The following is a 21,812-nucleotide window of genomic DNA, read 5'->3' as shown; positions in this document are numbered from 1 at the left end:
GGCCGCAATTTTGAGATCAGATCGAATCTTATTTATGTTCAGGGAGACGAATTTGTACGCTTGTGCCATTATTACAGTGAGGTACGGAAAGGGTCACTAAACAACACTGGTCGCATTACAAGGGCATAGAGACTTCGGAATGGTCTGCATTGTCGGGAGGATCACGAACAGTCACTTGTGTGTCGTTGGGTTTGTTTTTCTTCCGTACTGCGTTGACGTTCGGTTGAACTTTGGTCCTACTACGTGCTCTGCTAGGGAACACATCGGCAGACGGAGGTGTGGGAGGGTCCTGAGTGACTTCGCAATCCATAACGTGCTGTGACGCCTCAACCATCTGATCTGCGGAAAGAACTGACTCAGAAGGTGGACAAGTTTGTTTGTTGTCACTAGCACGAACTTCGTGTTTGTTTGTAGACGGACTTTGACTTCCGTCAGTTTGTACACAAGTACTGCCTGCCTCGTTATGCTGATCGGAAGCACGCGCTTGTTGTGATTCGGCCTGTGGTGACGTCGCGACTTCAGGCGGCGGGCTCGGCTGTTGTGGTGCCAAAGCTGCCTGTACGTCACTCGGAATGACGTCAATAGCCGCAGCGTCGACAGCTGCGTGCGACGGTTCAGAAAAACTTGAGTCAGTAACCGTAACCGGCATCTCTTTTGGGACGTCGAGTTCTAATTCCTGGAGAGCCTCGTCCGGACTATCATCATCACACGTTCTTCGCCGTTTGTGGCTCAGCAGCTGCACGTCAGATTTGGAGGCAGGCGTATCTGTAACCGGTTTTGAAGGAAAGGGTGGAAAGTCGGCAACAGGCAAACCAGGCTCCGGGGGCAATATTTCACCATCACGAGGGCGGTCGATGTCCGTGATTGGTGGCTCCCTAACAAGATCAGCCAATGTCAACTTTTTACGCTGTTCCAAAGTACTTTTGAGAACAAATACACGTTTAGGGCAGTTCGTACGCAAGTGACCAGTTTCATTACAAATAAAGCATGTGCCTGGTTGCCCACTGTACGTGACATGAACTTTATACCCACAAACAATAAGATGGGAGGGGATATCTTGCTTGACGTGCATTTCGACTGACCGGACGCCACTAAAACACTGTAACCGATGTTGACTAGACCAACGTTCGTTACGGATTTGCTTGACCTCCCCATATTTCGTCAAAATCTCACGTAAATAACAGTTTTCAACTTCCGGCGGCAGGTTGTACACACGGACATTTTTGTATTCTACATCAGCATTGGATATGAGAACAGTACTCACCGAGGCGTCACGATGACGGAACTCAGCTCTGCTACCATGTTTTAACAGAATCCTCTCCAGTAACACAGGGTTTAACAACTTGACGAAGAAACAGTAGAGATCTGTGTCGTAATAGGCAGTATGAACCTGGTCAGACGTAATACCAATGACATCCACTATGAAATCGTGAACTTCCATGGAACTCGGTTGAACATGACGTGTAGACTTGTCAAATTCGAAACACAGAGTACATTTCCTTGGGAACAACCTGGACGACATATCCACTTAGTAAACGGTCGAGACCGCTAACACAAAACGTCACAAAACACTAAAAGTGAACTGACGGAAGCACAATACAGCAAATCTAGCAAACAACGTAAACAAAGAAAGTAGTCACGGCTTGCACACGCTATTGCGGAGCGAAGGCACAACACGTGCGACCTGCACGGCGTCGCAAGCGGAACTCAACCATTAGGCCACACGGTCACTGGCGCAATATGCTTCCCCACACACACCTAATTTTCGCCATTTGTACGCTTGCCGGAATGAATTTCCCATCTTTGACGCAATTCTCCATCTCCAATTTCAGTACTAAAAAGGCGACGCTACTTCTTGCTGTGTCCCATCGCAAGTTACATTCAAGCCCTTATGACGCTGATCAAACAAGAGGTTGCAAATCAGCTTCAATCGCTTACTGCCATCTCAGTCGGTTGCAGAAGGTACCTCACCCTATGTCATACAATGGCGAGTTGCCGCTATTACCAAAGCGGCGGCGGCGCCGACGACGACGACAACCGCGAGGGTCTCTACCAGGGGTAGAAAATACATCACAAGAACTAAGTATTTCACGTCGGCACTCTCGGGAGACTGCCAAAAGCAGCAGTTTCTGGTGCCTACTTTAATAGCACCATTCGCACTATTCATTTGCGAGAGCACTTCTTTAATACCGCACCCATTCATAATTTTTTTTTATCCTTGACCGCTTTTTTCGAAAGGGCTACGGTAGAAGGGGCTTTTACAAAATTCATTTGCCCCCTGTGAGGATCGAACTCACGACCTCTGGTTTACTAGACCAGTGCTCTGCCACTGAGCTAAGGAGGCGCCGCCTAGCGCAATTTTCGGGTACTGTATTCTTGTGGACTAGTGAATCGGAGCCCTTCAGCTGGAAACGCACCGCATTAGCGACCATTATTTGTATTTAGTTAGCACAGCTGCTGCTTTCTTACACATCTCACACGATATCGATGTACGCCTAAAACTTCAAAACAACACATTTAATTCATTTCAGAGTTACTTTCAGCTTCAAAAACCATTACTCTGATATTCATACGAAGCTAGGCATCGTCGTAACCCGTTACGTTCATTACGCAAGGCTCACGAGAGGGGCGCAGGTTGCATCCGCGTAGACACAAAATTTGGCGCCGCCCAGCGTGGGGCTCGAACCCACGACCCTGAGATTAAGAGTCTCATGCTCTACCGACTGAGCTAGCCGGGCTCCACACAACGCGTTACGAGCCATACAGTATTTATGCGACCTGCGACCCTCTATGGAAGATCCTTTTGACTACAGCTTATTTCCTGCTGCCACAAATGAGCTACAATCCTATTCAATGAAAAATTGTCTCCGAAAGGCATCAAATCTACTTGAAATGATACGTGGCTATCAGCACCATTATTCAACACACATGCTCGACTGTGCGCAGACGCCTGTGGCGTAGCTCTTGGGTCCTGAGTCAGACGCAGTAGTTCCAAGAAAACTCTCCTGATCGGCACTGTGCCGAAAATTTCGCTACACAACCCCTTTGTCTTGCTTGAGCTTCAGGTAGACGCCGGTTTGCAGCCAGGAAGCGCACAGCAGCAACTTTCAACTAGTTTTGTAGTACTCAAACAACACAGTAAAACAGCATGCATCTTTTGCAGAACTGGAAAAACTCGACCGTGACAGGATTCGAACCTGCAATCTTCGGATCCGAAGTCCGACGCCTTATCCATTAGGCCACACGGTCACTGGCGCAATATGCTTCCCCACACACACCTCATTTTCGCCATTTGTACGCTTGCCGGAATGAATTTCCCATCTTTGACGCAATTCTCCATCTCCAATTTCAGTACTAAAAAGGCGACGCTACTTCTTGCTGTGTCCCATCGCAAGTTACATTCAAGCCCTTATGACGCTGATCAAACAAGAGGTTGCAAATCAGCTTCAATCGCTTACTGCCATCTCAGTCGGTTGCAGAAGGTACCTCACCCTATGTCATACAATGGCGAGTTGCCGCTATTACCAAAGCGGCGGCGGCGCCGACGACGACGACAACCGCGAGGGTCTCTACCAGGGGTAGAAAATACATCACAAGAACTAAGTATTTCACGTCGGCACTCTCCGGAGACTGCCAAAAGCAGCAGTTTCTGGTGCCTACTTTAATAGCACCATTCGCACTATTCATTTGCGAGAGCACTTCTTTAATACCGCACCCATTCATAATTTTTTTTATCCTTGACCGCTTTTTTCGAAAGGGCTACGGTAGAAGGGGCTTTTACAAAATTCATTTGCCCCCTGTGAGGATCGAACTCACGACCTCTGGTTTACTAGACCAGCGCTCTGCCACTGAGCTAAGGAGGCGCCGCCTAGCGCAATTTTCGGGTACTGTATTCTTGTGGACTAGTGAATCGGAGCCCTTCAGCTGGAAACGCACCGCATTAGCGACCATTATTTGTATTTAGTTAGCACAGCTGCTGCTTTCTTACACATCTCACACGATATCGATGTACGCCTAAAACTTCAAAACAACACATTTAATTCATTTCAGAGTTACTTTCAGCTTCAAAAACCATTCCTCTGACATTCATACGAAGCTAGGCATCGTCGTAACCCGTTACGTTCATTACGCAAGGCTCACGAGAGGGGCGCAGGTTGCATCCGCGTAGACACAAAATTTGGCGCCGCCCAGCGTGGGGCTCGAACCCACGACCCTGAGATTAAGAGTCTCATGCTCTACCGACTGAGCTAGCCGGGCTCCACACAACGCGTTACGAGCCATACAGTATTTATGCGACCTGCGACCCTCTATGGAAGATCCTTTTGACTACAGCTTATTTCCTGCTGCCACAAATGAGCTACAATCCTATTCAATGAAAAATTGTCTCCGAAAGGCATCAAATCTACTTGAAATGATACGTGGCTATCAGCACCATTATTCAACACACATGCTCGACTGTGCGCAGACGCCTGTGGCGTAGCTCTTGGGTCCTGAGTCAGACGCAGTAGTTCCAAGAAAACTCTCCTGATCGGCACTGTGCCGAAAATTTCGCTACACAACCCCTTTGTCTTGCTTGAGCTTCAGGTAGACGCCGGTTTGCAGCCAGGAAGCGCACAGCAGCAACTTTCAACTAGTTTTGTAGTACTCAAACAACACAGTAAAACAGCATGCATCTTTTGCAGAACTGGAAAAACTCGACCGTGACAGGATTCGAACCTGCAATCTTCGGATCCGAAGTCCGACGCCTTATCCATTTTTTTTTTTTTTTTTTTTTTTTTTTTTTTTTTTTTCTCATTTTTTGGGCCTCCCTTCTCCCCACACAGCCCATCCATACGCTCACCTTCTTGTGCCTTCTTCGGCTAGCTTCTGCGCTTTTTTAGTGGAAACTGTTCTTTTGTATTTTTTGGTTTTAAGTTTTTTTATTTTTTTTTTTTTTTTTTTTTTTTTTTTTATTTGGCGGTGGTATATCTCAGGATCACTACCTCTCAAGCTCGTCTTCACTTAGTAATGGCATGAATATTTCCGTGTCGTTCTGCATTCGTCGATGTTTCAGTTGCTTGAAGGAAAATTCATTTGCCTCCTGTGAGGATCGAACTCACGACCTCTGGTTTACTAGACCAGCGCTCTGCCACTGAGCTAAGGAGGCGCCGCCGCTCCATTAGGCCACACGGTCACTGGCGCAATATGCTTCCCCACACACACCTCATTTTCGCCATTTGTACGCTTGCCGGAATGAATTTCCCATCTTTGACGCAATTCTCCATCTCCAATTTCAGTACTAAAAAGGCGACGCTACTTCTTGCTGTGTCCCATCGCAAGTTACATTCAAGCACTTATGACGCTGATCAAACAAGAGGTTGCAAATCAGCTTCAATCGCTTACTGCCATCTCAGTCGGTTGCAGAAGGTACCTCACCCTATGTCATACAATGGCGAGTTGCCGCTATTACCAAAGCGGCGGCGGCGCCGACGACGACGACGACAACCGCGAGGGTCTCTACCAGGGGTAGAAAATACATCACAAGAACTAAGTATTTCACGTCGGCATTCTCCGGAGACTGCCAAAAGCAGCAGTTTCTGGTGCCTACTTTAATAGCACCATTCGCACTATTCATTTGCGAGAGCACTTCTTTAATACCGCACCCATTCATAATTTTTTTTATCCTTGACCGCTTTTTTCGAAAGGGCTACGGTAGAAGGGGCTTTTACAAAATTCATTTGCCCCCTGTGAGGATCGAACTCACGACCTCTGGTTTACTAGACCAGCGCTCTGCCACTGAGCTAAGGAGGCGCCGCCTAGCGCAATTTTCGGGTACTGTATTCTTGTGGACTAGTGAATCGGAGCCCTTCAGCTGGAAACGCACCGCATTAGCGACCATTATTTGTATTTAGTTAGCACAGCTGCTGCTTTCTTACACATCTCACACGATATCGATGTACGCCTAAAACTTCAAAACAACACATTTAATTCATTTCAGAGTTACTTTCAGCTTCAAAAACCATTCCTCTGATATTCATACGAAGCTAGGCATCGTCGTAACCCGTTACGTTCATTACGCAAGGCTCACGAGAGGGGCGCAGGTTGCATCCGCGTAGACACAAAATTTGGCGCCGCCCAGCGTGGGGCTCGAACCCACGACCCTGAGATTAAGAGTCTCATGCTCTACCGACTGAGCTAGCCGGGCTCCACACAACGCGTTACGAGCCATACAGTATTTATGCGACCTGCGACCCTCTATGGAAGATCCTTTTGACTACAGCTTATTTCCTGCTGCCACAAATGAGCTACAATCCTATTCAATGAAAAATTGTCTCCGAAAGGCATCAAATCTACTTGAAATGATACGTGGCTATCAGCACCATTATTCAACACACATGCTCGACTGTGCGCAGACGCCTGTGGCGTAGCTCTTGGGTCCTGAGTCAGACGCAGTAGTTCCAAGAAAACTCTCCTGATCGGCACTGTGCCGAAAATTTCGCTACACAACCCCTTTGTCTTGCTTGAGCTTCAGGTAGACGCCGGTTTGCAGCCAGGAAGCGCACAGCAGCAACTTTCAACTAGTTTTGTAGTACTCAAACAACACAGTAAAACAGCATGCATCTTTTGCAGAACTGGAAAAACTCGACCGTGACAGGATTCGAACCTGCAATCTTCGGATCCGAAGTCCGACGCCTTATCCATTTTTTTTTTTTTTTTTTTTTTTTTTTTTTTTTTTTTCTCATTTTTTGGGCCTCCCTTCTCCCCACACAGCCCATCCATACGCTCACCTTCTTGTGCCTTCTTCGGCTAGCTTCTGCGCTTTTTTAGTGGAAACTGTTCTTTTGTATTTTTTGGTTTTAAGTTTTTTTATTTTTTTTTTTTTTTTTTTTTTTTTTTTTTTTTTATTTGGCGGTGGTATATCTCAGGATCACTACCTCTCAAGCTCGTCTTCACTTAGTAATGGCATGAATATTTCCGTGTCGTTCTGCATTCGTCGATGTTTCAGTTGCTTGAAGGAAAATTCATTTGCCTCCTGTGAGGATCGAACTCACGACCTCTGGTTTACTAGACCAGCGCTCTGCCACTGAGCTAAGGAGGCGCCGCCGCTCCATTAGGCCACACGGTCACTGGCGCAATATGCTTCCCCACACACACCTCATTTTCGCCATTTGTACGCTTGCCGGAATGAATTTCCCATCTTTGACGCAATTCTCCATCTCCAATTTCAGTACTAAAAAGGCGACGCTACTTCTTGCTGTGTCCCATCGCAAGTTACATTCAAGCACTTATGACGCTGATCAAACAAGAGGTTGCAAATCAGCTTCAATCGCTTACTGCCATCTCAGTCGGTTGCAGAAGGTACCTCACCCTATGTCATACAATGGCGAGTTGCCGCTATTACCAAAGCGGCGGCGGCGCCGACGACGACGACGACAACCGCGAGGGTCTCTACCAGGGGTAGAAAATACATCACAAGAACTAAGTATTTCACGTCGGCATTCTCCGGAGACTGCCAAAAGCAGCAGTTTCTGGTGCCTACTTTAATAGCACCATTCGCACTATTCATTTGCGAGAGCACTTCTTTAATACCGCACCCATTCATAATTTTTTTTATCCTTGACCGCTTTTTTCGAAAGGGCTACGGTAGAAGGGGCTTTTACAAAATTCATTTGCCCCCTGTGAGGATCGAACTCACGACCTCTGGTTTACTAGACCAGCGCTCTGCCACTGAGCTAAGGAGGCGCCGCCTAGCGCAATTTTCGGGTACTGTATTCTTGTGGACTAGTGAATCGGAGCCCTTCAGCTGGAAACGCACCGCATTAGCGACCATTATTTGTATTTAGTTAGCACAGCTGCTGCTTTCTTACACATCTCACACGATATCGATGTACGCCTAAAACTTCAAAACAACACATTTAATTCATTTCAGAGTTACTTTCAGCTTCAAAAACCATTCCTCTGATATTCATACGAAGCTAGGCATCGTCGTAACCCGTTACGTTCATTACGCAAGGCTCACGAGAGGGGCGCAGGTTGCATCCGCGTAGACACAAAATTTGGCGCCGCCCAGCGTGGGGCTCGAACCCACGACCCTGAGATTAAGAGTCTCATGCTCTACCGACTGAGCTAGCCGGGCTCCACACAACGCGTTACGAGCCATACAGTATTTATGCGACCTGCGACCCTCTATGGAAGATCCTTTTGACTACAGCTTATTTCCTGCTGCCACAAATGAGCTACAATCCTATTCAATGAAAAATTGTCTCCGAAAGGCATCAAATCTACTTGAAATGATACGTGGCTATCAGCACCATTATTCAACACACATGCTCGACTGTGCGCAGACGCCTGTGGCGTAGCTCTTGGGTCCTGAGTCAGACGCAGTAGTTCCAAGAAAACTCTCCTGATCGGCACTGTGCCGAAAATTTCGCTACACAACCCCTTTGTCTTGCTTGAGCTTCAGGTAGACGCCGGTTTGCAGCCAGGAAGCGCACAGCAGCAACTTTCAACTAGTTTTGTAGTACTCAAACAACACAGTAAAACAGCATGCATCTTTTGCAGAACTGGAAAAACTCGACCGTGACAGGATTCGAACCTGCAATCTTCGGATCCGAAGTCCGACGCCTTATCCATTAGGCCACACGGTCACTGGCGCAATATGCTTCCCCACACACACCTCATTTTCGCCATTTGTACGCTTGCCGGAATGAATTTCCCATCTTTGACGCAATTCTCCATCTCCAATTTCAGTACTAAAAAGGCGACGCTACTTCTTGCTGTGTCCCATCGCAAGTTACATTCAAGCCCTTATGACGCTGATCAAACAAGAGGTTGCAAATCAGCTTCAATCGCTTACTGCCATCTCAGTCGGTTGCAGAAGGTACCTCACCCTATGTCATACAATGGCGAGTTGCCGCTATTACCAAAGCGGCGGCGGCGCCGACGACGACGACAACCGCGAGGGTCTCTACCAGGGGTAGAAAATACATCACAAGAACTAAGTATTTCACGTCGGCATTCTCCGGAGACTGCCAAAAGCAGCAGTTTCTGGTGCCTACTTTAATAGCACCATTCGCACTATTCATTTGCGAGAGCACTTCTTTAATACCGCACCCATTCATAATTTTTTTTATCCTTGACCGCTTTTTTCGAAAGGGCTACGGTAGAAGGGGCTTTTACAAAATTCATTTGCCCCCTGTGAGGATCGAACTCACGACCTCTGGTTTACTAGACCAGCGCTCTGCCACTGAGCTAAGGAGGCGCCGCCTAGCGCAATTTTCGGGTACTGTATTCTTGTGGACTAGTGAATCGGAGCCCTTCAGCTGGAAACGCACCGCATTAGCGACCATTATTTGTATTTAGTTAGCACAGCTGCTGCTTTCTTACACATCTCACACGATATCGATGTACGCCTAAAACTTCAAAACAACACATTTAATTCATTTCAGAGTTACTTTCAGCTTCAAAAACCATTCCTCTGATATTCATACGAAGCTAGGCATCGTCGTAACCCGTTACGTTCATTACGCAAGGCTCACGAGAGGGGCGCAGGTTGCATCCGCGTAGACACAAAATTTGGCGCCGCCCAGCGTGGGGCTCGAACCCACGACCCTGAGATTAAGAGTCTCATGCTCTACCGACTGAGCTAGCCGGGCTCCACACAACGCGTTACGAGCCATACAGTATTTATGCGACCTGCGACCCTCTATGGAAGATCCTTTTGACTACAGCTTATTTCCTGCTGCCACAAATGAGCTACAATCCTATTCAATGAAAAATTGTCTCCGAAAGGCATCAAATCTACTTGAAATGATACGTGGCTATCAGCACCATTATTCAACACACATGCTCGACTGTGCGCAGACGCCTGTGGCGTAGCTCTTGGGTCCTGAGTCAGACGCAGTAGTTCCAAGAAAACTCTCCTGATCGGCACTGTGCCGAAAATTTCGCTACACAACCCCTTTGTCTTGCTTGAGCTTCAGGTAGACGCCGGTTTGCAGCCAGGAAGCGCACAGCAGCAACTTTCAACTAGTTTTGTAGTACTCAAACAACACAGTAAAACAGCATGCATCTTTTGCAGAACTGGAAAAACTCGACCGTGACAGGATTCGAACCTGCAATCTTCGGATCCGAAGTCCGACGCCTTATCCATTAGGCCACACGGTCACTGGCGCAATATGCTTCCCCACACACACCTCATTTTCGCCATTTGTACGCTTGCCGGAATGAATTTCCCATCTTTGACGCAATTCTCCATCTCCAATTTCAGTACTAAAAAGGCGACGCTACTTCTTGCTGTGTCCCATCGCAAGTTACATTCAAGCCCTTATGACGCTGATCAAACAAGAGGTTGCAAATCAGCTTCAATCGCTTACTGCCATCTCAGTCGGTTGCAGAAGGTACCTCACCCTATGTCATACAATGGCGAGTTGCCGCTATTACCAAAGCGGCGGCGGCGCCGACGACGACGACAACCGCGAGGGTCTCTACCAGGGGTAGAAAATACATCACAAGAACTAAGTATTTCACGTCGGCATTCTCCGGAGACTGCCAAAAGCAGCAGTTTCTGGTGCCTACTTTAATAGCACCATTCGCACTATTCATTTGCGAGAGCACTTCTTTAATACCGCACCCATTCATAATTTTTTTTATCCTTGACCGCTTTTTTCGAAAGGGCTACGGTAGAAGGGGCTTTTACAAAATTCATTTGCCCCCTGTGAGGATCGAACTCACGACCTCTGGTTTACTAGACCAGCGCTCTGCCACTGAGCTAAGGAGGCGCCGCCTAGCGCAATTTTCGGGTACTGTATTCTTGTGGACTAGTGAATCGGAGCCCTTCAGCTGGAAACGCACCGCATTAGCGACCATTATTTGTATTTAGTTAGCACAGCTGCTGCTTTCTTACACATCTCACACGATATCGATGTACGCCTAAAACTTCAAAACAACACATTTAATTCATTTCAGAGTTACTTTCAGCTTCAAAAACCATTCCTCTGATATTCATACGAAGCTAGGCATCGTCGTAACCCGTTACGTTCATTACGCAAGGCTCACGAGAGGGGCGCAGGTTGCATCCGCGTAGACACAAAATTTGGCGCCGCCCAGCGTGGGGCTCGAACCCACGACCCTGAGATTAAGAGTCTCATGCTCTACCGACTGAGCTAGCCGGGCTCCACACAACGCGTTACGAGCCATACAGTATTTATGCGACCTGCGACCCTCTATGGAAGATCCTTTTGACTACAGCTTATTTCCTGCTGCCACAAATGAGCTACAATCCTATTCAATGAAAAATTGTCTCCGAAAGGCATCAAATCTACTTGAAATGATACGTGGCTATCAGCACCATTATTCAACACACATGCTCGACTGTGCGCAGACGCCTGTGGCGTAGCTCTTGGGTCCTGAGTCAGACGCAGTAGTTCCAAGAAAACTCTCCTGATCGGCACTGTGCCGAAAATTTCGCTACACAACCCCTTTGTCTTGCTTGAGCTTCAGGTAGACGCCGGTTTGCAGCCAGGAAGCGCACAGCAGCAACTTTCAACTAGTTTTGTAGTACTCAAACAACACAGTAAAACAGCATGCATCTTTTGCAGAACTGGAAAAACTCGACCGTGACAGGATTCGAACCTGCAATCTTCGGATCCGAAGTCCGACGCCTTATCCATTAGGCCACACGGTCACTGGCGCAATATGCTTCCCCACACACACCTCATTTTCGCCATTTGTACGCTTGCCGGAATGAATTTCCCATCTTTGACGCAATTCTCCATCTCCAATTTCAGTACTAAAAAGGCGACGCTACTTCTTGCTGTGTCCCATCGCAAGTTACATTCAAGCCCTTATGACGCTGATCAAACAAGAGGTTGCAAATCAGCTTCAATCGCTTACTGCCATCTCAGTCGGTTGCAGAAGGTACCTCACCCTATGTCATACAATGGCGAGTTGCCGCTATTACCAAAGCGGCGGCGGCGCCGACGACGACGACAACCGCGAGGGTCTCTACCAGGGGTAGAAAATACATCACAAGAACTAAGTATTTCACGTCGGCATTCTCCGGAGACTGCCAAAAGCAGCAGTTTCTGGTGCCTACTTTAATAGCACCATTCGCACTATTCATTTGCGAGAGCACTTCTTTAATACCGCACCCATTCATAATTTTTTTTATCCTTGACCGCTTTTTTCGAAAGGGCTACGGTAGAAGGGGCTTTTACAAAATTCATTTGCCCCCTGTGAGGATCGAACTCACGACCTCTGGTTTACTAGACCAGCGCTCTGCCACTGAGCTAAGGAGGCGCCGCCTAGCGCAATTTTCGGGTACTGTATTCTTGTGGACTAGTGAATCGGAGCCCTTCAGCTGGAAACGCACCGCATTAGCGACCATTATTTGTATTTAGTTAGCACAGCTGCTGCTTTCTTACACATCTCACACGATATCGATGTACGCCTAAAACTTCAAAACAACACATTTAATTCATTTCAGAGTTACTTTCAGCTTCAAAAACCATTCCTCTGATATTCATACGAAGCTAGGCATCGTCGTAACCCGTTACGTTCATTACGCAAGGCTCACGAGAGGGGCGCAGGTTGCATCCGCGTAGACACAAAATTTGGCGCCGCCCAGCGTGGGGCTCGAACCCACGACCCTGAGATTAAGAGTCTCATGCTCTACCGACTGAGCTAGCCGGGCTCCACACAACGCGTTACGAGCCATACAGTATTTATGCGACCTGCGACCCTCTATGGAAGATCCTTTTGACTACAGCTTATTTCCTGCTGCCACAAATGAGCTACAATCCTATTCAATGAAAAATTGTCTCCGAAAGGCATCAAATCTACTTGAAATGATACGTGGCTATCAGCACCATTATTCAACACACATGCTCGACTGTGCGCAGACGCCTGTGGCGTAGCTCTTGGGTCCTGAGTCAGACGCAGTAGTTCCAAGAAAACTCTCCTGATCGGCACTGTGCCGAAAATTTCGCTACACAACCCCTTTGTCTTGCTTGAGCTTCAGGTAGACGCCGGTTTGCAGCCAGGAAGCGCACAGCAGCAACTTTCAACTAGTTTTGTAGTACTCAAACAACACAGTAAAACAGCATGCATCTTTTGCAGAACTGGAAAAACTCGACCGTGACAGGATTCGAACCTGCAATCTTCGGATCCGAAGTCCGACGCCTTATCCATTAGGCCACACGGTCACTGGCGCAATATGCTTCCCCACACACACCTCATTTTCGCCATTTGTACGCTTGCCGGAATGAATTTCCCATCTTTGACGCAATTCTCCATCTCCAATTTCAGTACTAAAAAGGCGACGCTACTTCTTGCTGTGTCCCATCGCAAGTTACATTCAAGCCCTTATGACGCTGATCAAACAAGAGGTTGCAAATCAGCTTCAATCGCTTACTGCCATCTCAGTCGGTTGCAGAAGGTACCTCACCCTATGTCATACAATGGCGAGTTGCCGCTATTACCAAAGCGGCGGCGGCGCCGACGACGACGACAACCGCGAGGGTCTCTACCAGGGGTAGAAAATACATCACAAGAACTAAGTATTTCACGTCGGCATTCTCCGGAGACTGCCAAAAGCAGCAGTTTCTGGTGCCTACTTTAATAGCACCATTCGCACTATTCATTTGCGAGAGCACTTCTTTAATACCGCACCCATTCATAATTTTTTTTATCCTTGACCGCTTTTTTCGAAAGGGCTACGGTAGAAGGGGCTTTTACAAAATTCATTTGCCCCCTGTGAGGATCGAACTCACGACCTCTGGTTTACTAGACCAGCGCTCTGCCACTGAGCTAAGGAGGCGCCGCCTAGCGCAATTTTCGGGTACTGTATTCTTGTGGACTAGTGAATCGGAGCCCTTCAGCTGGAAACGCACCGCATTAGCGACCATTATTTGTATTTAGTTAGCACAGCTGCTGCTTTCTTACACATCTCACACGATATCGATGTACGCCTAAAACTTCAAAACAACACATTTAATTCATTTCAGAGTTACTTTCAGCTTCAAAAACCATTCCTCTGATATTCATACGAAGCTAGGCATCGTCGTAACCCGTTACGTTCATTACGCAAGGCTCACGAGAGGGGCGCAGGTTGCATCCGCGTAGACACAAAATTTGGCGCCGCCCAGCGTGGGGCTCGAACCCACGACCCTGAGATTATGAGTCTCATGCTCTACCGACTGAGCTAGCCGGGCTCCACACAACGCGTTACGAGCCATACAGTATTTATGCGACCTGCGACCCTCTATGGAAGATCCTTTTGACTACAGCTTATTTCCTGCTGCCACAAATGAGCTACAATCCTATTCAATGAAAAATTGTCTCCGAAAGGCATCAAATCTACTTGAAATGAAACGTGGCTATCAGCACCATTATTCATCACACATGCTCGACTGTGCGCAGACGCCTGTGGCGTAGCTCTTGGGTCCTGAGTCAGACGCAGTAGTTCCAAGAAAACTCTCCTGATCGGCACTGTGCCGAAAATTTCGCTACACAACCCCTTTGTCTTGCTTGAGCTTCAGGTAGACGCCGGTTTGCAGCCAGGAAGCGCACAGCAGCAACTTTCAACTAGTTTTGTAGTACTCAAACAACACAGTAAAACAGCATGCATCTTTTGCAGAACTGGAAAAACTCGACCGTGACAGGATTCGAACCTGCAATCTTCGGATCCGAAGTCCGACGCCTTATCCATTAGGCCACACGGTCACTGGCGCAATATGCTTCCCCACACACACCTCATTTTCGCCATTTGTACGCTTGCCGGAATGAATTTCCCATCTTTGACGCAATTCTCCATCTCCAATTTCAGTACTAAAAAGGCGACGCTACTTCTTGCTGTGTCCCATCGCAAGTTACATTCAAGCCCTTATGACGCTGATCAAACAAGAGGTTGCAAATCAGCTTCAATCGCTTACTGCCATCTCAGTCGGTTGCAGAAGGTACCTCACCCTATGTCATACAATGGCGAGTTGCCGCTATTACCAAAGCGGCGGCGGCGCCGACGACGACGACGACAACCGCGAGGGTCTCTACCAGGGGTAGAAAATACATCACAAGAACTAAGTATTTCACGTCGGCATTCTCCGGAGACTGCCAAAAGCAGCAGTTTCTGGTGCCTACTTTAATAGCACCATTCGCACTATTCATTTGCGAGAGCACTTCTTTAATACCGCACCCATTCATAATTTTTTTTATCCTTGACCGCTTTTTTCGAAAGGGCTACGGTAGAAGGGGCTTTTACAAAATTCATTTGCCCCCTGTGAGGATCGAACTCACGACCTCTGGTTTACTCGACCAGCGCTCTGCCACTGAGCTAAGGAGGCGCCGCCTAGCGCAATTTTCGGGTACTGTATTCTTGTGGACTAGTGAATCGGAGCCCTTCAGCTGGAAACGCACCGCATTAGCGACCATTATTTGTATTTAGTTAGCACAGCTGCTGCTTTCTTACACATCTCACACGATATCGATGTACGCCTAAAACTTCAAAACAACACATTTAATTCATTTCAGAGTTACTTTCAGCTTCAAAAACCATTCCTCTGATATTCATACGAAGCTAGGCATCGTCGTAACCCGTTACGTTCATTACGCAAGGCTCACGAGAGGGGCGCAGGTTGCATCCGCGTAGACACAAAATTTGGCGCCGCCCAGCGTGGGGCTCGAACCCACGACCCTGAGATTAAGAGTCTCATGCTCTACCGACTGAGCTAGCCGGGCTCCACACAACGCGTTACGAGCCATACAGTAATTATGCGACCTGCGACCCTCTATGGAAGATCCTTTTGACTACAGCTTATTTCCTGCTGCCACAAATGAGCTACAATCCTATTCAATGAAAAATTGTCTCCGAAAGGCATCAAATCTACTTGAAATGATACGTGGCTATCAGCACCATTATTCAACACACATGCTCGACTGTGCGCAGACGCCTGTGGCGTAGCTCTTGGGTCCTGAGTCAGACGCAGTAGTTCCAAGAAAACTCTCCTGATCGGCACTGTGCCGAAAATTTCGCTACACAACCCCTTTGTCTTGCTTGAGCTTCAGGTAGACGCCGGTTTGCAGCCAGGAAGCGCACAGCAGCAACTTTCAACTAGTTTTGTAGTACTCAAACAACACAGTAAAACAGCATGCATCTTTTGCAGAACTGGAAAAACTCGACCGTGACAGGATTCGAACCTGCAATCTTCGGATCCGAAGTCCGACGCCTTATCCATTAGGCCACACGGTCACTGGCGCAATATGCTTCCCCACACACACCTCATTTTCGCCATTTGTACGCTTGCCGGAATGAATTTCCCATCTTTGACGCAATTCTCCATCTCCAATTTCAGTACTAAAAAGGCGACGCTACTTCTTGCTGTGTCCCATCGCAAGTTACATTCAAGCCCTTATGACGCTGATCAAACAAGAGGTTGCAAATCAGCTTCAATCGCTTACTGCCATCTCAGTCGGTTGCAGAAGGTACCTCACCCTATGTCATACAATGGCGAGTTGCCGCTATTACCAAAGCGGCGGCGGCGCCGACGTCGACGACAACCGCGAGGGTCTCTACCAGGGGTAGAAAATACATCACAAGAACTAAGTATTTCACGTCGGCATTCTCCGGAGACTGCCAAAAGCAGCAGTTTCTGGTGCCTACTTTAATAGCACCATTCGCACTATTCATTTGCGAGAGCACTTCTTTAATACCGCACCCATTCATAATTTTTTTTATCCTTGACCGCTTTTTTCGAAAGGGCTACAGTAGAAGGGGCTTTTACAAAATTCATTTGCCCCCTGTGAGGATCGAACTCACGACCTCTGGTTTACTAGACCAGCGCTCTGCCACTGAGCTAAGGAGGCGCCGCCTAGCGCAATTTTCGGGTACTGTATTCTTGTGGACTAGTGAATCGGAGCCCTTCAGCTGGAAACGCACCGCATTAGCGACCATTATTTGTATTTAGTTAGCACAGCTGCTGCTTTCTTACACATCTCACACGATATCGATGTACGCCTAAAACTTCAAAACAACACATTTAATTCATTTCAGAGTTACTTTCAGCTTCAAAAACCATTCCTCTGATATTCATACGAAGCTAGGCATCGTCGTAACCCGTTACGTTCATTACGCAAGGCTCACGAGAGGGGCGCAGGTTGCATCCGCGTAGACACAAAATTTGGCGCCGCCCAGCGTGGGGCTCGAACCCACGACCCTGAGATTAAGAGTCTCATGCTCTACCGACTGAGCTAGCCGGGCTCCACACAACGCGTTACGAGCCATACAGTATTTATGCGACCTGCGACCCTCTATGGAAGATCCTTTTGACTACAGCTTATTTCCTGCTGCCACAAATGAGCTACAATCCTATTCAATGAAAAATTGTCTCCGAAAGGCATCAAATCTACTTGAAATGATACGTGGCTATCAGCACCATTATTCAACACACATGCTCGACTGTGCGCAGACGCCTGTGGCGTAGCTCTTGGGTCCTGAGTCAGACGCAGTAGTTCCAAGAAAACTCTCCTGATCGGCACTGTGCCGAAAATTTCGCTACACAACCCCTTTGTCTTGCTTGAGCTTCAGGTAGACGCCGGTTTGCAGCCAGGAAGCGCACAGCAGCAACTTTCAACTAGTTTTGTAGTACTCAAACAACACAGTAAAACAGCATGCATCTTTTGCAGAACTGGAAAAACTCGACCGTGACAGGATTCGAACCTGCAATCTTCGGATCCGAAGTCCGACGCCTTATCCATTAGGCCACACGGTCACTGGCGCAATATGCTTCCCCACACACACCTCATTTTCGCCATTTGTACGCTTGCCGGAATTAATTTCCCAGCTTTGACGCAATTCTCCATCTCCAATTTCAGTACTAAAAAGGCGACGCTACTTCTTGCTGTGTCCCATCGCAAGTTACATTCAAGCCCTTATGACGCTGATCAAACAAGAGGTTGCAAATCAGCTTCAATCGCTTACTGCCATCTCAGTCGGTTGCAGAAGGTACCTCACCCTATGTCATACAATGGCGAGTTGCCGCTATTACCAAAGCGGCGGCGGCGCCGACGACGACGACAACCGCGAGGGTCTCTACCAGGGGTAGAAAATACATCACAAGAACTAAGTATTTCACGTCGGCATTCTCCGGAGACTGCCAAAAGCAGCAGTTTCTGGTGCCTACTTTAATAGCACCATTCGCACTATTCATTTGCGAGAGCACTTCTTTAATACCGCACCCATTCATAATTTTTTTTATCCTTGACCGCTTTTTTCGAAAGGGCTACGGTAGAAGGGGCTTTTACAAAATTCATTTGCCCCCTGTGAGGATCGAACTCACGACCTCTGGTTTACTAGACCAGCGCTCTGCCACTGAGCTAAGGAGGCGCCGCCTAGCGCAATTTTCGGGTACTGTATTCTTGTGGACTAGTGAATCGGAGCCCTTCAGCTGGAAACGCACCGCATTAGCGACCATTATTTGTATTTAGTTAGCACAGCTGCTGCTTTCTTACACATCTCACACGATATCGATGTACGCCTAAAACTTCAAAACAACACATTTAATTCATTTCAGAGTTACTTTCAGCTTCAAAAACCATTCCTCTGATATTCATACGAAGCTAGGCATCGTCGTAACCCGTTACGTTCATTACGCAAGGCTCACGAGAGGGGCGCAGGTTGCATCCGCGTAGACACAAAATTTGGCGCCGCCCAGCGTGGGGCTCGAACCCACGACCCTGAGATTAAGAGTCTCATGCTCTACCGACTGAGCTAGCCGGGCTCCACACAACGCGTTACGAGCCATACAGTATTTATGCGACCTGCGACCCTCTATGGAAGATCCTTTTGACTACAGCTTATTTCCTGCTGCCACAAATGAGCTACAATCCTATTCAATGAAAAATTGTCTCCGAAAGGCATCAAATCTACTTGAAATGATACGTGGCTATCAGCACCATTATTCAACACACATGCTCGACTGTGCGCAGACGCCTGTGGCGTAGCTCTTGGGTCCTGAGTCAGACGCAGTAGTTCCAAGAAAACTCTCCTGATCGGCACTGTGCCGAAAATTTCGCTACACAACCCCTTTGTCTTGCTTGAGCTTCAGGTAGACGCCGGTTTGCAGCCAGGAAGCGCACAGCAGCAACTTTCAACTAGTTTTGTAGTACTCAAACAACACAGTAAAACAGCATGCATCTTTTGCAGAACTGGAAAAACTCGACCGTGACAGGATTCGAACCTGCAATCTTCGGATCCGAAGTCCGACGCCTTATCCATTAGGCCACACGGTCACTGGCGCAATATGCTTCCCCACACACACCTCATTTTCGCCATTTGTACGCTTGCCGGAATGAATTTCCCATCTTTGACGCAATTCTCCATCTCCAATTTCAGTACTAAAAAGGCGACGCTACTTCTTGCTGTGTCCCATCGCAAGTTACATTCAAGCCCTTATGACGCTGATCAAACAAGAGGTTGCAAATCAGCTTCAATCGCTTACTGCCATCTCAGTCGGTTGCAGAAGGTACCTCACCCTATGTCATACAATGGCGAGTTGCCGCTATTACCAAAGCGGCGGCGGCGCCGACGTCGACGACAACCGCGAGGGTCTCTACCAGGGGTAGAAAATACATCACAAGAACTAAGTATTTCACGTCGGCATTCTCCGGAGACTGCCAAAAGCAGCAGTTTCTGGTGCCTACTTTAATAGCACCATTCGCACTATTCATTTGCGAGAGCACTTCTTTAATACCGCACCCATTCATAATTTTTTTTATCCTTGACCGCTTTTTTCGAAAGGGCTACGGTAGAAGGGGCTTTTACAAAATTCATTTGCCCCCTGTGAGGATCGAACTCACGACCTCTGGTTTACTAGACCAGCGCTCTGCCACTGAGCTAAGGAGGCGCCGCCTAGCGCAATTTTCGGGTACTGTATTCTTGTGGACTAGTGAATCGGAGCCCTTCAGCTGGAAACGCACCGCATTAGCGACCATTATTTGTATTTAGTTAGCACAGCTGCTGCTTTCTTACACATCTCACACGATATCGATGTACGCCTAAAACTTCAAAACAACACATTTAATTCATTTCAGAGTTACTTTCAGCTTCAAAAACCATTCCTCTGATATTCATACGAAGCTAGGCATCGTCGTAACCCGTTACGTTCATTACGCAAGGCTCACGAGAGGGGCGCAGGTTGCATCCGCGTAGACACAAAATTTGGCGCCGCCCAGCGTGGGGCTCGAACCCACGACCCTGAGATTAAGAGTCTCATGCTCTACCGACTGAGCTAGCCGGGCTCCACACAACGCGTTACGAGCCATACAGTATTTATGCGACCTGCGACCCTCTATGGAAGATCCTTTTGACTACAGCTTATTTCCTGCTGCCACAAATGAGCTACAATCCTATTCAATGAAAAATTGTCTCCGAAAGGCATCAAATCTACTTGAAATGATACGTGGCTATCAGCACCATTATTCAACACACATGCTCGACTGTGCGCAGACGCCTGTGGCGTAGCTCTTGGGTCCTGAGTCAGACGCAGTAGTTCCAAGAAAACTCTCCTGATCGGCACTGTGCCGAAAATTTCGCTACACAACCCCTTTGTCTTGCTTGAGCTTCAGGTAGACGCCGGTTTGCAGCCAGGAAGCGCACAGCAGCAACTTTCAACTAGTTTTGTAGTACTCAAACAACACAGTAAAACAGCATGCATCTTTTGCAGAACTGGAAAAACTCGACCGTGACAGGATTCGAACCTGCAATCTTCGGATCCGAAGTCCGACGCCTTATCCATTAGGCCACACGGTCACTGGCGCAATATGCTTCCCCACACACACCTCATTTTCGCCATTTGTACGCTTGCCGGAATGAATTTCCCATCTTTGACGCAATTCTCCATCTCCAATTTCAGTACTAAAAAGGCGACGCTACTTCTTGCTGTGTCCCATCGCAAGTTACATTCAAGCCCTTATGACGCTGATCAAACAAGAGGTTGCAAATCAGCTTCAATCGCTTACTGCCATCTCAGTCGGTTGCAGAAGGTACCTCACCCTATGTCATACAATGGCGAGTTGCCGCTATTACCAAAGCGGCGGCGGCGCCGACGTCGACGACAACCGCGAGGGTCTCTACCAGGGGTAGAAAATACATCACAAGAACTAAGTATTTCACGTCGGCATTCTCCGGAGACTGCCAAAAGCAGCAGTTTCTGGTGCCTACTTTAATAGCACCATTCGCACTATTCATTTGCGAGAGCACTTCTTTAATACCGCACCCATTCATAATTTTTTTTATCCTTGACCGCTTTTTTCGAAAGGGCTACGGTAGAAGGGGCTTTTACAAAATTCATTTGCCCCCTGTGAGGATCGAACTCACGACCTCTGGTTTACTAGACCAGCGCTCTGCCACTGAGCTAAGGAGGCGCCGCCTAGCGCAATTTTCGGGTACTGTATTCTTGTGGACTAGTGAATCGGAGCCCTTCAGCTGGAAACGCACCGCATTAGCGACCATTATTTGTATTTAGTTAGCACAGCTGCTGCTTTCTTACACATCTCACACGATATCGATGTACGCCTAAAACTTCAAAACAACACATTTAATTCATTTCAGAGTTACTTTCAGCTTCAAAAACCATTCCTCTGATATTCATACGAAGCTAGGCATCGTCGTAACCCGTTACGTTCATTACGCAAGGCTCACGAGAGGGGCGCAGGTTGCATCCGCGTAGACACAAAATTTGGCGCCGCCCAGCGTGGGGCTCGAACCCACGACCCTGAGATTAAGAGTCTCATGCTCTACCGACTGAGCTAGCCGGGCTCCACACAACGCGTTACGAGCC

The 21,812-nt window shown here is 47.8% G+C and overlaps 38 non-coding genes across 38 annotated transcripts; all 38 read right to left on the bottom strand.

Moving 5' to 3' along the window:
• Positions 1-2,272: 2,272 nt before the first annotated feature.
• Trnat-agu lies at positions 2,273-2,344 on the bottom strand. The gene has a single exon. It is a non-coding gene; the product is annotated as a tRNA-Thr (tRNA).
• A 321-nt stretch (positions 2,345-2,665) lies between these two features.
• Trnak-cuu lies at positions 2,666-2,738 on the bottom strand. The gene has a single exon. It is a non-coding gene; the product is annotated as a tRNA-Lys (tRNA).
• Positions 2,739-3,176: 438 nt separating this feature from the next.
• Trnar-ucg lies at positions 3,177-3,249 on the bottom strand. The gene has a single exon. It is a non-coding gene; the product is annotated as a tRNA-Arg (tRNA).
• A 542-nt stretch (positions 3,250-3,791) lies between these two features.
• Positions 3,792-3,863, bottom strand: Trnat-agu. Its single transcript has one exon. It is a non-coding gene; the product is annotated as a tRNA-Thr (tRNA).
• A 321-nt stretch (positions 3,864-4,184) lies between these two features.
• On the bottom strand, positions 4,185-4,257 carry Trnak-cuu. Its single transcript has one exon. It is a non-coding gene; the product is annotated as a tRNA-Lys (tRNA).
• An 817-nt stretch (positions 4,258-5,074) lies between these two features.
• Trnat-agu lies at positions 5,075-5,146 on the bottom strand. The gene has a single exon. It is a non-coding gene; the product is annotated as a tRNA-Thr (tRNA).
• A 572-nt stretch (positions 5,147-5,718) lies between these two features.
• Positions 5,719-5,790, bottom strand: Trnat-agu. Its single transcript has one exon. It is a non-coding gene; the product is annotated as a tRNA-Thr (tRNA).
• Positions 5,791-6,111: 321 nt separating this feature from the next.
• On the bottom strand, positions 6,112-6,184 carry Trnak-cuu. Its single transcript has one exon. It is a non-coding gene; the product is annotated as a tRNA-Lys (tRNA).
• An 822-nt stretch (positions 6,185-7,006) lies between these two features.
• Positions 7,007-7,078, bottom strand: Trnat-agu. Its single transcript has one exon. It is a non-coding gene; the product is annotated as a tRNA-Thr (tRNA).
• A 572-nt stretch (positions 7,079-7,650) lies between these two features.
• Trnat-agu lies at positions 7,651-7,722 on the bottom strand. The gene has a single exon. It is a non-coding gene; the product is annotated as a tRNA-Thr (tRNA).
• A 321-nt stretch (positions 7,723-8,043) lies between these two features.
• On the bottom strand, positions 8,044-8,116 carry Trnak-cuu. The gene has a single exon. It is a non-coding gene; the product is annotated as a tRNA-Lys (tRNA).
• A 438-nt stretch (positions 8,117-8,554) lies between these two features.
• Trnar-ucg lies at positions 8,555-8,627 on the bottom strand. The gene has a single exon. It is a non-coding gene; the product is annotated as a tRNA-Arg (tRNA).
• Positions 8,628-9,169: 542 nt separating this feature from the next.
• Positions 9,170-9,241, bottom strand: Trnat-agu. The gene has a single exon. It is a non-coding gene; the product is annotated as a tRNA-Thr (tRNA).
• A 321-nt stretch (positions 9,242-9,562) lies between these two features.
• On the bottom strand, positions 9,563-9,635 carry Trnak-cuu. Its single transcript has one exon. It is a non-coding gene; the product is annotated as a tRNA-Lys (tRNA).
• A 438-nt stretch (positions 9,636-10,073) lies between these two features.
• Trnar-ucg lies at positions 10,074-10,146 on the bottom strand. Its single transcript has one exon. It is a non-coding gene; the product is annotated as a tRNA-Arg (tRNA).
• A 542-nt stretch (positions 10,147-10,688) lies between these two features.
• Trnat-agu lies at positions 10,689-10,760 on the bottom strand. The gene has a single exon. It is a non-coding gene; the product is annotated as a tRNA-Thr (tRNA).
• Positions 10,761-11,081: 321 nt separating this feature from the next.
• Positions 11,082-11,154, bottom strand: Trnak-cuu. Its single transcript has one exon. It is a non-coding gene; the product is annotated as a tRNA-Lys (tRNA).
• Positions 11,155-11,592: 438 nt separating this feature from the next.
• On the bottom strand, positions 11,593-11,665 carry Trnar-ucg. Its single transcript has one exon. It is a non-coding gene; the product is annotated as a tRNA-Arg (tRNA).
• Positions 11,666-12,207: 542 nt separating this feature from the next.
• Trnat-agu lies at positions 12,208-12,279 on the bottom strand. The gene has a single exon. It is a non-coding gene; the product is annotated as a tRNA-Thr (tRNA).
• Positions 12,280-12,600: 321 nt separating this feature from the next.
• On the bottom strand, positions 12,601-12,673 carry Trnak-cuu. Its single transcript has one exon. It is a non-coding gene; the product is annotated as a tRNA-Lys (tRNA).
• A 438-nt stretch (positions 12,674-13,111) lies between these two features.
• Positions 13,112-13,184, bottom strand: Trnar-ucg. The gene has a single exon. It is a non-coding gene; the product is annotated as a tRNA-Arg (tRNA).
• A 542-nt stretch (positions 13,185-13,726) lies between these two features.
• On the bottom strand, positions 13,727-13,798 carry Trnat-agu. The gene has a single exon. It is a non-coding gene; the product is annotated as a tRNA-Thr (tRNA).
• A 321-nt stretch (positions 13,799-14,119) lies between these two features.
• Positions 14,120-14,192, bottom strand: Trnam-cau. The gene has a single exon. It is a non-coding gene; the product is annotated as a tRNA-Met (tRNA).
• A 438-nt stretch (positions 14,193-14,630) lies between these two features.
• Positions 14,631-14,703, bottom strand: Trnar-ucg. The gene has a single exon. It is a non-coding gene; the product is annotated as a tRNA-Arg (tRNA).
• Positions 14,704-15,248: 545 nt separating this feature from the next.
• Trnat-agu lies at positions 15,249-15,320 on the bottom strand. Its single transcript has one exon. It is a non-coding gene; the product is annotated as a tRNA-Thr (tRNA).
• Positions 15,321-15,641: 321 nt separating this feature from the next.
• Trnak-cuu lies at positions 15,642-15,714 on the bottom strand. Its single transcript has one exon. It is a non-coding gene; the product is annotated as a tRNA-Lys (tRNA).
• A 438-nt stretch (positions 15,715-16,152) lies between these two features.
• On the bottom strand, positions 16,153-16,225 carry Trnar-ucg. Its single transcript has one exon. It is a non-coding gene; the product is annotated as a tRNA-Arg (tRNA).
• Positions 16,226-16,767: 542 nt separating this feature from the next.
• Positions 16,768-16,839, bottom strand: Trnat-agu. The gene has a single exon. It is a non-coding gene; the product is annotated as a tRNA-Thr (tRNA).
• A 321-nt stretch (positions 16,840-17,160) lies between these two features.
• Trnak-cuu lies at positions 17,161-17,233 on the bottom strand. The gene has a single exon. It is a non-coding gene; the product is annotated as a tRNA-Lys (tRNA).
• A 438-nt stretch (positions 17,234-17,671) lies between these two features.
• On the bottom strand, positions 17,672-17,744 carry Trnar-ucg. Its single transcript has one exon. It is a non-coding gene; the product is annotated as a tRNA-Arg (tRNA).
• Positions 17,745-18,286: 542 nt separating this feature from the next.
• On the bottom strand, positions 18,287-18,358 carry Trnat-agu. Its single transcript has one exon. It is a non-coding gene; the product is annotated as a tRNA-Thr (tRNA).
• Positions 18,359-18,679: 321 nt separating this feature from the next.
• Trnak-cuu lies at positions 18,680-18,752 on the bottom strand. Its single transcript has one exon. It is a non-coding gene; the product is annotated as a tRNA-Lys (tRNA).
• Positions 18,753-19,190: 438 nt separating this feature from the next.
• On the bottom strand, positions 19,191-19,263 carry Trnar-ucg. The gene has a single exon. It is a non-coding gene; the product is annotated as a tRNA-Arg (tRNA).
• A 542-nt stretch (positions 19,264-19,805) lies between these two features.
• On the bottom strand, positions 19,806-19,877 carry Trnat-agu. The gene has a single exon. It is a non-coding gene; the product is annotated as a tRNA-Thr (tRNA).
• A 321-nt stretch (positions 19,878-20,198) lies between these two features.
• Trnak-cuu lies at positions 20,199-20,271 on the bottom strand. The gene has a single exon. It is a non-coding gene; the product is annotated as a tRNA-Lys (tRNA).
• A 438-nt stretch (positions 20,272-20,709) lies between these two features.
• Positions 20,710-20,782, bottom strand: Trnar-ucg. Its single transcript has one exon. It is a non-coding gene; the product is annotated as a tRNA-Arg (tRNA).
• Positions 20,783-21,324: 542 nt separating this feature from the next.
• On the bottom strand, positions 21,325-21,396 carry Trnat-agu. Its single transcript has one exon. It is a non-coding gene; the product is annotated as a tRNA-Thr (tRNA).
• Positions 21,397-21,717: 321 nt separating this feature from the next.
• Positions 21,718-21,790, bottom strand: Trnak-cuu. Its single transcript has one exon. It is a non-coding gene; the product is annotated as a tRNA-Lys (tRNA).
• Positions 21,791-21,812: the final 22 nt, after the last annotated feature.

Source organism: Schistocerca americana, chromosome 7 (genome assembly GCF_021461395.2).
Source record: "Schistocerca americana isolate TAMUIC-IGC-003095 chromosome 7, iqSchAmer2.1, whole genome shotgun sequence".
Classification (NCBI taxonomy): domain Eukaryota; kingdom Metazoa; phylum Arthropoda; class Insecta; order Orthoptera; family Acrididae; genus Schistocerca; species Schistocerca americana.
The sequence above is the reverse complement of the archived record's forward strand: the minus strand, read 5'-3'. Positions and strand labels throughout refer to the sequence as shown.